The following is a 10,848-nucleotide window of genomic DNA, read 5'->3' on the forward strand; positions in this document are numbered from 1 at the left end:
TTTAGCTGACTGAGCCACCCAGGCACCCCTTAAATTCAGTTTTTAATACAATATTCAAAGTAATAAAGTAATACTTCATAGTATCTTTGAAATTACCCCTCAAAAGCCTCCTTTAGTTTCTCATGTCAAACAAACTGTGTTTAAGTCAAAGTCTTTACAAAGGGTACAGGCCTTATGTAACTTGACTTCTCTAGCCATCCTGACCTTCCTATCACTTCCCAAGTACTTCACATATTTCCCACACACTCTATTTTTTTTTTTTTTAAGATTTTATTTATTTGAGAGAGAGAAAGAGAGTGCACACGCACAAGCAGGGTGATGAACAGAGAGAGAAGCAGACTCTCCACTGAGCAGGGAGTCCGACATGGGCTCAAACCTGGAACTAGGATCGTGACCTGAGTCAATGGCAGACATTTAACTGACTGAGCCACTCAGGCGCCCCCACACACTCTATTTTTGACTCAGGACTTTGCATTTACTTTCTCTCTAGGAACACTCTTCTCTCAGATTCCTAAATACTTTTCCTCCACTGCTTTAAGGTTCCTGCTCATATATAACCTTCTCAAGGAGGTCTTCCCTGACCTTCAGCACTACCATTCCTACTTTGCTTCATTTTTCTTCATAGCACCTAGCATTGTGTAACATGCTGAAGACTTGTTTGTTCATAGTTTGTGTCTGATGGATAATGTGAGCTCTATGAAGGCAAAGATATTTTCTGTTGCATTCACTTGTGTGTGCTTAGTGCACAATGTGTGCATTAAATATGTGTAGAATGAATGAATGAACAAATGAATGAATAAGGAAGATAATGTGAGAAACCCAAAGGCTACAGGGCAATACTCCTATGGACTGAATGATGTACTCCCCAAATTTGTATGTTGAAGCCCTAATCTTACAATGTGATAGTATTTGGAGATGGGGGTTGTGGGAAGTAAATAGGTCATGTGGGTGGAGCCCTCATAATGGGATTACTGCCCTTAGAAGAAAAGACACAAGTGAGTTCTATCACTCAGGTAAGTGTGAGCACTCTTACACTCTCTCTCCACTCTCTCTCACAATGTGAGGACATAGTAAGAAGCTGGGTGTCTTCAAACCAGGAAGAATGCCCTCACTAGCAACTGAATTTGTTGGCACTTTGACCGTGGACTTCTCAGTTTCCAGAACTGTGAGAAAGCAATGTCTGTTTAACCCACTCGATTTATAGTATCCTGTTATAGTAGCCTCAGTGGGTTAAAACAGATCTCAATTTCAAAGTCCAGGATAAGTGTAATGTGAGGAATGGTTTCGAAGACAGAGACTACCAGGTTCAACAACCAGTAATTTAATTTCAACAGAATGGACCCTATACAGAGTTCCATGTGAAGTGGATGGAAATGACAAAGGTTATATTCCATGCTAACTGCATAAAATGATTATGCATCCTGATAAAGTCTGATATCTGCCCTAGGTTCCTTGGGCCTGCCTGGAGAGGTAAATTCTAGCAGTTAAGATTAGCCAGAGTTCTTTAGGTATATCTATGTATCTATATATATCTATTAACATACTGTATTAAACACAAGCAGAGGATCATTCGTTTGGTCAATATTTATTGATTGTCTACTATATAGAAGGCATTGAACTGTTTCTGGAAATTCTCAGGTGATAAGTAAGTTGCATGTCTGGTGCTTAATGAGCTTATTGACTAAGAAGCTACCAATTGCATTGCAGTATGAAATGTGCAGGGCATATATTTTTACAGATAACAGATTACAGTGGAGCGTATCTATTCACCAGGGAATTTTTATGCAGTGGGAACACAAGGGTTCATAAGGGTTTCTGAGATGAACTGAGTATTGGAGGAAGAGATGCAAAGGTGGTTGGTGATGCAGGGCAGGGAGTTTGGGCTAGGAGAAGGCATTCTAAGTACAAGAAGCAGTATGTGCAAAAGTTTGGAGCCACATTTAAGAAGTATCAGGTAATTCAAACTATAGAGTAAGACACATGGGTTGAGATGAAATTGGAAGGTAAGCTGGTGTCAGATCATAAATGGCGTGGCAGGGTAGGGTGTGGTGATGTTTTACTAAAGGCTACAAGGACCTTGGGAGTGTTTTAAAAGATTAACATGGAAAAAATAATAATTTCCATTAATTTTTAGGACATTTAGGTGCTCTGCCAAATACATAATATGTGTTGTCCTATTTAAACCTCACAATGAGACTATAAGATAGGTATTTTCTCACATTTTCTGGCCAGGAAAATAGGCATAGAGAAACTAAGTAAATGGCCTGAGGCCATCCAGCTAAGTGGAAGGAACAGATAGGATGTGAACTGAAGTCTGACCTACTTCAAAGCATGTATGCTTAACCACTGTGCATTGGACTCCCCGCGAGCTGGCTACTCTGTCAGCAGTGACCACCTAGAATTTAACAGTTTAGACATGTCAGGCAGGTTGCCTCAGAGGTCATGGCTATCAAATCCATTAACAGGGAGGAACCTTAAAATGAGCTGTGCCATAGAGGCTTTTGGTATTTCTCAGACTTAATATAATCAAAGTGTGGTCTAACATCAGCAGCATCAGCATCAGCAACAGGGGATTAGAAATGCAGGCTCTCAGGCTCCACCCGAGACCTACTTAGCCACTACAGTTCAGCAAGATCTTCAGGGGATTCATCTGCAAATTCAAGCTTGAGAAACAGTGGTGTGGACTTCCCACACTGCTGTGTGCCAATACAAGTGATGCGAGGGAGATAGCATCATGGCATGATTGGGCAACAGGTGCACTTGGTCCCTCTTCTTAACTGAAGTCCTGGGAGTGCAGCATGTGTTACAGGAGATTCTTGGAGAAGGAGAGTTCCTTCTTGCTGATGCATGAAATTTTACTCTTCCTAAATGTGCCCAAAAGACTTCCTTTAGCTGACATTTCTTCACTGTTGAAATAAAACTGATAGATGTGAGTTGTTTATCAGACATGGATTGTAGGATTCAAAATAAAGTCAACAGAAATGCCTCATTAGCCTGTAACTATTTAGGGGCAGGTTGTATCTCATGCCAAATTTTTAAAATGTGTCCTTTTATTTGAAGCTAGTAATGATGCCATTCATGTATATTGGTACCCTGTAAACATAAATTTCTTTTTTTTATTTATATTTTTTTAATTTATTTTTTATTGGTGTTCAATTTACTAACATACAGAATAACCCCCAGTGCCCGTCACCCATTCACTCCCACCCCCCGCCCTCCTCCCCTTCCACCACCCCTAGTTTGTTTCCCAGAGTTAGCAGTCTTTACGTTCTGTCTCCCTTTCTGATATTTCCCACACATTTCTTCCCCCTTCCCTTATATTCCCTTTCACTATTATTTATATTCCCCAAATGAATGAGACCATATAATGTTTGTCCTTCTCCGACTGGCTTACTTCACTCAGCATAATACCCTCCAGTTCCATCCACGTTGAAGCAAATGGTGGGTATTTGTCATTTCTAATAGCTGAGTAATATTCCATTGTATACATAAACCACATCTTCTTTATCCATTCATCTTTCGTTGGACACCGAGGCTCCTTCCACAGTTTGGCTATCGTGGCCATTGCTGCTATAAACATCGGGGTGCAGGTGTCCCGGCGTTTCATTGCATTTGTCTCTTTGGGGTAAATCCCCAACAGTGCAATTGCTGGGTCGTAGGGCAGGTCTATTTTTAACTCTTTGAGGAACCTCCACACAGTTTTCCAGAGTGGCTGCACCAGTTCACATTCCCACCAACAGTGTATGAGGGTTCCCTTTTCTCCGCATCCTCTCCAACATTTGTTGTTTCCTGCCTTGTTAATGTTCCCCATTCTCACTGGTGTGAGGTGGTATCTCATTGTGGTTTTGATTTGTATTTCCCTGATGGCAAGTGATGCAGAGCATTTTCTCATGTGCATGTTGGCCATGTCTATGTCTTCCTCTGTGAGATTTCTGTTCATGTCTTTTGCCCATTTCATGATTGGATTGTTTGTTTCTTTGCTGTTGAGTTTGATAAGTTCTTTATAGATCTTGGAAACTAGCCCTTTATCTGATATGTCATTTGCAAATATCTTCTCCCATTCTGTAGGTTGTCTTTTAGTTTTGTTGACTGTATCCTTTGCTGTGCAAAAGCTTCTTATCTTGATGAAGTCCCAATAGTTCATTTTTGCTTTTGTTTCTTTTGCCTTCGTGGATGTATCTTGCAAGAAGTTACTATGGCCGAGTTCAAAAAGGGTGTTGCCTGTGTTCTTCTCTAGGATTTTGATGGAATCTTGTCTCACATTTAGATCTTTCATCCATTTTGAGTTTACCTTTGTGTATGGTGAAAGAGAGTGGTCTAGTTTCATTCTTCTGCATGTGGATGTCCAATTTTCCCAGCACCATTTATTGAAGAGACTGTCTTTCTTCCAATGGATAGTCTTTCCTCCTTTATCGAATATTAGTTGCCCATAAAGTTCAGGGTCCACTTCTGGATTCTCTATTCTGTTCCACTGATCTATGTGTCTGTTTTTGTGCCAGGACCACACTGTCTTGATGACCACAGCTTTGTAGTACAACCTGAAATCTGGCATTGTGATGCCCCCAGCTATGGTTTTCTTTTTTAAAATTCCCCTGGCTATTCAGGGTCTTTTCTGATTCCACACAAATATAAACATAAATTTCTTTATTGAGTCAATAGCCATGTCATTGTGTGAACAGTGATGATTATATTTTTTATTTTTTTTTAAATTTTCATTTATTTATGATAGTCACAGAGAGAGAGAGAGAGAGAGAGAGAGAGAGAGAGAGGCAGAGACATAGGCAGAGACAGAAGCAGGCTCCATGCACCGGGAGCCCGACGTGGGACTCGATCCTGGGTCTCCAGGATCAGCCCCAGGCCAAAGGCAGGCGCTAAACTGCTGCGCCACCCAGGGATCCCCAGTGATGATTATAAATGGAGGTTCGTATCAAAGTTAAACACTATTGTTTCTCTTATCTACACCTCTCTCCCTCCATCTTTCCTTCCTTCACTCAGTGACTCTCTCTCTCCCTTCCCTCTCTTACTCTTTTTTACTTTTTTTTTTTTTTTTATTGATGATAGTCACAGAGAGAGAGAGAAGCAGAGACACAGGCAGAGGGAGAAGCAGGCTCCATGCACCGGGAGCCTGACGTGGGACTCGATCCCGGGTCTCCAGGATCGCGCCCTGGGCCAAAGGTAGGCGCCAAACCGCTGCGCCACCCAGGGAGCCCTCTTTTTTACTTTTTAGTAGGTGACATGTTATGAAGTCGGTATTTATCAGGCAGAGTGTGCCATTTCACGAAAGTCTTTTTCCTTTCGTGATCTGTTTGGAGACAGCATTTGAGAGCACATGTTTGAACCCGATCTTTTTTTCCTGGAGGACCCCTTACATTGTTTTTGTGGTTCAGAGCTGAGGCAGGAAGCCTGATAGGAAATCTGATTAGGTAGGGTAACTTCAAATCAGATTAGACTACAGGTAGCCATTAGAGGCAGCAGGTGTCACCTCAGGTGACAAAGTCCTGAAACATGCTCAAATCTCATCATGATTAAGCAAAGCGGAAGAGTGCTATGTATGCAGAAGCATAAAATCACTTTGTCATGTGGTGCCTCTTTTATTTGTCTTGTGTTATGCTGAGCAGCCAAATTGTTCACATTTACAGCCATTTTCATTAGAACTGCATTGATGCAGTAATAAACAGGAGTGCTTAAATGACTACCATGAGCAAATACGGACTCAGAGTTACTTGTCAAAGAATGATAAAATGTCAAACTGTTTCATTTTTAGCAGCAGAACAGTCTTTTCTCCTTAACATAAATAAATGAGAATTTAAGACTGTCTGAGAGAGAAAAGCTCATGGATTGGTGATCTGAGAGTGATACTGGGTAAGCAAGACAAGGCAAGAAAAACTGATTAGGAAGACTTCATGACTGTGGAGCGTGCTAGGAACTGGTTTGTTTCTGGCTGTGGTCTCCTTAAGGTGAATTCTGTCTGGTGATTAGCATCACTTTGGATTAAATTAATTGGCTTACTCAATCCCTGGGTGGATACGCTAAGAATAAATCCAAAGACATTAGTTTCTTTGCATGAAAAGAGCAGGTTACATATCCAGTAACATTATATAAATTATATAAACAACTTAAAACAGGTTTTTCTTTAAAGGGGACGTTTCAAGTTCTGGTAAGTAAACTATTTGAAATCTTTATTTTGAAAGCAATCTGTGTTTAGCTGTATTTTATTTTCCATTTTATATCTAGATTGTATGTTTGTATTCTATCTTTAACCATTAGAAAAAAAGAATAAATAGGCTAGAAACCTTCATAATTTGCTGATATTGAAGTAGGAGAGAACTTCAGTATCAAGAAATCAAGAAATTCTAGTGTATTCAAATAGGGGTAGGTTTTTTTTTTTTTTTTCCTGGTTATAAGAACACTATTTACACATTAGAGGAATCTGAGCAATCCATTAAAGAAGGAAGCTGGCTTTAATTCAATAATGCTGTGACCACCATAGGGGAGAATTTGTGTATTTCCTTTTTGAACTCCCATCCTTAACCCCACCTCACAGAGTTATGATAAACTGTGGAATGAATGAATTTTTCTTGTAATGTCAAATCTCTGAATCACCATAGAACTAACTTTATGAATATACCAATGAAGTAGAAGTCTACTTAATTCTTTTTCTGAACTGCCTGAATTCCTAGTGTATAGTAGAAAATTAAAATTATAATTAGTGAAATGATGCATGTGCATCTTGTAATTCTGCAGTGTGTTTTGTCAAGTGAATGGTGGTAAGAAGCTATGGCCCTCTTGGTAGAGCAACTATTTAGATCTGAGCAGTACAGGTATTGAGAACAATGATGGCACAGATAAGCATAATCATGGGTAACCAACACTTTCCACCAGTGAACCAAATAGTGTTAAAAACATCTGCTGAATCTTAAAAATTGATACAAATATCATGATAGTTCTGCAGTTTGACTTTTGGCAATGAAGAGAATGCAGAGAAGAGGTAAAGATACTGGTAGCATGCTATCAAGTCACTGGAAGTAGATTTCACTATAATGTGGGCTGTGGGGAAGAGATTTTGTTTATCAGATCATTTGCTACTTCTAGGAAAAGTCAGCGGTGAGAAAAACGGAGGGCCTTAGGAATCTAGCTTCCTCATTACTTCTTTGCACCTCTACTTTTCCTTCAGCCTAACCTGCTGGGAGAAGAATTAGACCACTTCAGGCTACTTTGTCCCCCCAGATCTCCCTCCCCTAAGTATATTACTACCTTATTCAACTTTAGAGGGCATAGAATAAACCTTACTATTTAAAAAGTATGAAAAGAGATATTTTAAAATTTCCATCTACATTCTGATCAGTTTTTAAAGCTAATTGAGAAGGGTAAGACAAGGTAACTAAAAGGTGTGAAGGGGCTGGTAGCTCTGTTTCACAAAAAGGGACAATCTACTGTCAAGACTCACTGACCACATTCTTGGTCTTGCTCAGGTCTTTGGCAGAAGCTGTACTAATTCCTGGAGGGCATCTCCATCATTCTGCCTCTGGCATCTCAGCTTTATGCAGTCTCTCCTGTAGAAACTGCCATTTCGGGGATCCCTGGGTGGCTCAGAGGTTTGGCGCCTGCCTTCAGCCCAGGGCATGGTCCTGGGGTCCCGGGATCGAGTCCCACATCGGGCTCCCTGCTTCTCCTCTGCCTGTGTCTCTGCCTCTCTTTCTCTCTCTGCATCTCTCATGAATGAATGAATAAATAAATAAATAAATAAATAAATAAATAAATAAAAGAAACTGCCATTTCTTCCAACCCTCAGTGCCAATCTATCAGGCTCAACGAGAGATCCCTCCTTGATATTCTCATGACACTCCTACTCTTCCTTAACTGTGCTATTGAATTTCTCAGTGAATTTCCCATAGAAAATGTAGGACACATATATGATTATATCAAGGCAAAGATTGAAACATTTCTTCTGGGAGGAATCTGGCTTTGTCCTTTCTTCTTCAATAATGATATTGTGCACTGGATGCACACAGATCCTTTAATTCAAAAATGATACTGAATATTCATCATGTTCTGTATTTCACATACAATGCCCACCTTACCATTGACTCTTAAACCTCACTTGCATGTACACAAAGTGTCAACACTTTCCACCAATGACTTCTAGGCATTTTCAGAGATCTTCTTACATGCAGTGAGGATCCTATGTGTGTGTGTGTGTATATATATATATATATATATATATATATATATATATATATATCTTTTTTTTTTTTTTTTTTTTGCTACAGCTTCCTTCTCAAGGACCCCGGTAACCATCTTATAGGTTCTTTCTCTATAAATGCCCCTCCATTGCTGGGCATATGGCATCTTCCCAGGACCTGGTACCTTCAGTTCGGGGTCAGGCAGCTAGGATAGCACAATGGGGGCCACTTCTTCCCTCCAATTGTCCTTATTTTCTAGGTTCTCTTTCCTGGTCCAAGCACAAAATCTCAATTTTTTTATTTGAGGGGGGAAAAAAAAAGAAGCCTCCCAAAAGCAAACCCCTTAGGCTATCAGCTTACATAACTGTGTCTTAACTTGATAACCAGGTCATTGGCTCTCCAAATAGTGAGATCCAGACAGAAGACTATTGCAATTAAAAGCCTTGCTATGTGCTTGTAGGTAAATATAATTTTCCAAAATTAGGAGAAAATGTGTTTTATTCATACACTATTAATGTAAATGATTTTAAAATAAGTATGTAAGTAAAGCAACCTAAAAAGTACTTGGAGGCAAAGAGTCCTGAAGTTTTTATTAAATATTGAAAGAATTCATCCCTCTTATAGTTAGTGAGGGCATGGGGATTAAGCAGCATGCCCAAGGTCAGACCACAGTTTATCAGCTGAGGATAAGAGGTGCAGTTTTGCTGACTCCATTGCAAAGGTGGATTTCCCAGCTTCTGAAGCACAAACCTGCTGCAGCTGCCTTTATTGTCTTAAGTACTATAATTACTTTAAACTGCTTGTCGAAGAGAGTGGGGGAGACATATATAAATTCTAGTTTGATCTCTGAATGTATTTTCCTAAATCACACATAAAATTTGCAAATCATATTGGAGATACACGAAGGATCTTAGGCAACAGTTTGCAAACAGTTAAGTAGATGATTTGGGCCAAATTTATAGCTGATTTATAATGACAAATATGCTTTTTTCATCTAATACTGATCACGTTTATTTAGTTTGTTCAATTTGTGCTTAAGGCTGCAGGGCATTTTTACTCTATCAAAAGACACTAATAATTACATCAACTTAAATATAGTAGAAAATAGTCACAGTATGCCACAAATGAGAAGTGAATCCAGAACCAGACAAACCTTTCCATGAGCTGGTCACTTGTCAGACTCTGGTTTCACTTATGAAGTAGGGGGGAAAAACCTGAGTGGCTGAAAATGGCTCTTAAATTCCCTCCTGAAATAGTTTTTTTTTTTTTTAAGATTTTATTTATTTATTCATGAGAGACAGAGAGAGAGGCAGAGACACAGGCAGAGGGAGAAGCAGGCTCCCCACAAGGAGCCCGATGTGGGACTCGATCCTGTATCCAGGGATCATGCCTGGAACGGAAGGCAGACGCTCAACTGCTGAGCCACCCAGGCGTCCCCCTCCTGAAGTTTTAATTTAATTATTTTTAAAAAGATTTAATTTATTTATTTGACAGAGAGAGAGCACAAGGAGGGGGAAAGGCAGAGGAAGAAGCAGGCTCCCCACTGAGCAGAGAGCATGATGTGGGGATTGATCCCAGGACCCTGGGATCATTAAGTGAGCTGAAGGCAGATGCTTACTTAGCCCACTGAGCTACCCAGGTGCCCTGAAGTTTTAACTTTAGAACCACCAATGGGAACAGTACCTCCACTTTCAATAGCTCATAGCAATGCTATCATTCATTCGAAATATTTAATGAAATGATTCCCAAAGAAGGATTAATGGTGCATAATCTACCTGCGTTTTTTTGGTATATTTTTATATTGGAGTTCAATTTGTCAACATATAGCATAACACCCAGTGCTCATTCCGTCAAGTGCCCCCAACAGTGTACCTGAATGTTTTAAAAAAGATTTAACTTACTTATTCATGAGAGACAGAGAGAGGCAGACATTGGCAGAGGGAGAAGAAGGCTCCCTGCGAAGAGCCTAATGCGGGATTGGATCCCAGGATTCCAGGATCACAACCTGAGCCAAAGGCAGACACTTAACCACTGAGCCACCCAGGTGCCCCTACCTGCATTTTTAATAATCTGTAATGGAAACATTTTACATTAGTTTAATATGGCCTTTATTTAAGGATTTACATAATATATTTGTTCTAGAATTTAATGTCAGAAAACATTTTCTTCCAGATGAACTCATTTCGTTCTACCCAACAATTCGAACTGGATAAACTTTTCCTGTCTCCCCCTTTTTTCCTTCACTGGCAGGACATGCAGAACTAAAGGGATCAACTGCAAAACTCTTTTCTCATTGGATGGCTTTTGATGTGTGTCTCTTTTGTTATTTTTTAATTGTCCAATAATACCTATTTAGTTTTTAGGATTTGCAAAATTTAGCAATGTATGAGAAACAAGTATTTATCCATAGTTCTGCCAGTCAGTGATAATTACCGTCAACATTAGGGCTATATGTGTTTCTGGATTTTTTTTCCACTAGCATAATAAATATGTATATGCTGGCAATGGCATGGTATATGTATTTTATAAACTGCCTTTTTCTTATGATCATTTTTCTATGCTGATAAATATAGACTTCTAAAGTAATGTTTAATGGTTGCATAGCTTCCTAGGGCATGGGTGTATATACCATAATTTATTTAATGACACCTTTATTCGTGTCTTT

At 39.6% G+C, this 10,848-nt stretch overlaps 1 long non-coding RNA gene across 2 annotated transcripts in view; it reads right to left on the reverse strand.

The window, feature by feature from the left end:
• LOC119866698 overlaps nt 1-10,848 on the reverse strand; it is a 33,550-nt gene that overhangs the window by 22,092 nt on the left and 610 nt on the right. The gene's annotated exons all lie outside the window — the stretch shown is intronic.

This window comes from Canis lupus, chromosome 29 (genome assembly GCF_011100685.1).
Source record: "Canis lupus familiaris isolate Mischka breed German Shepherd chromosome 29, alternate assembly UU_Cfam_GSD_1.0, whole genome shotgun sequence".
In the NCBI taxonomy this organism is placed as follows: domain Eukaryota; kingdom Metazoa; phylum Chordata; class Mammalia; order Carnivora; family Canidae; genus Canis; species Canis lupus.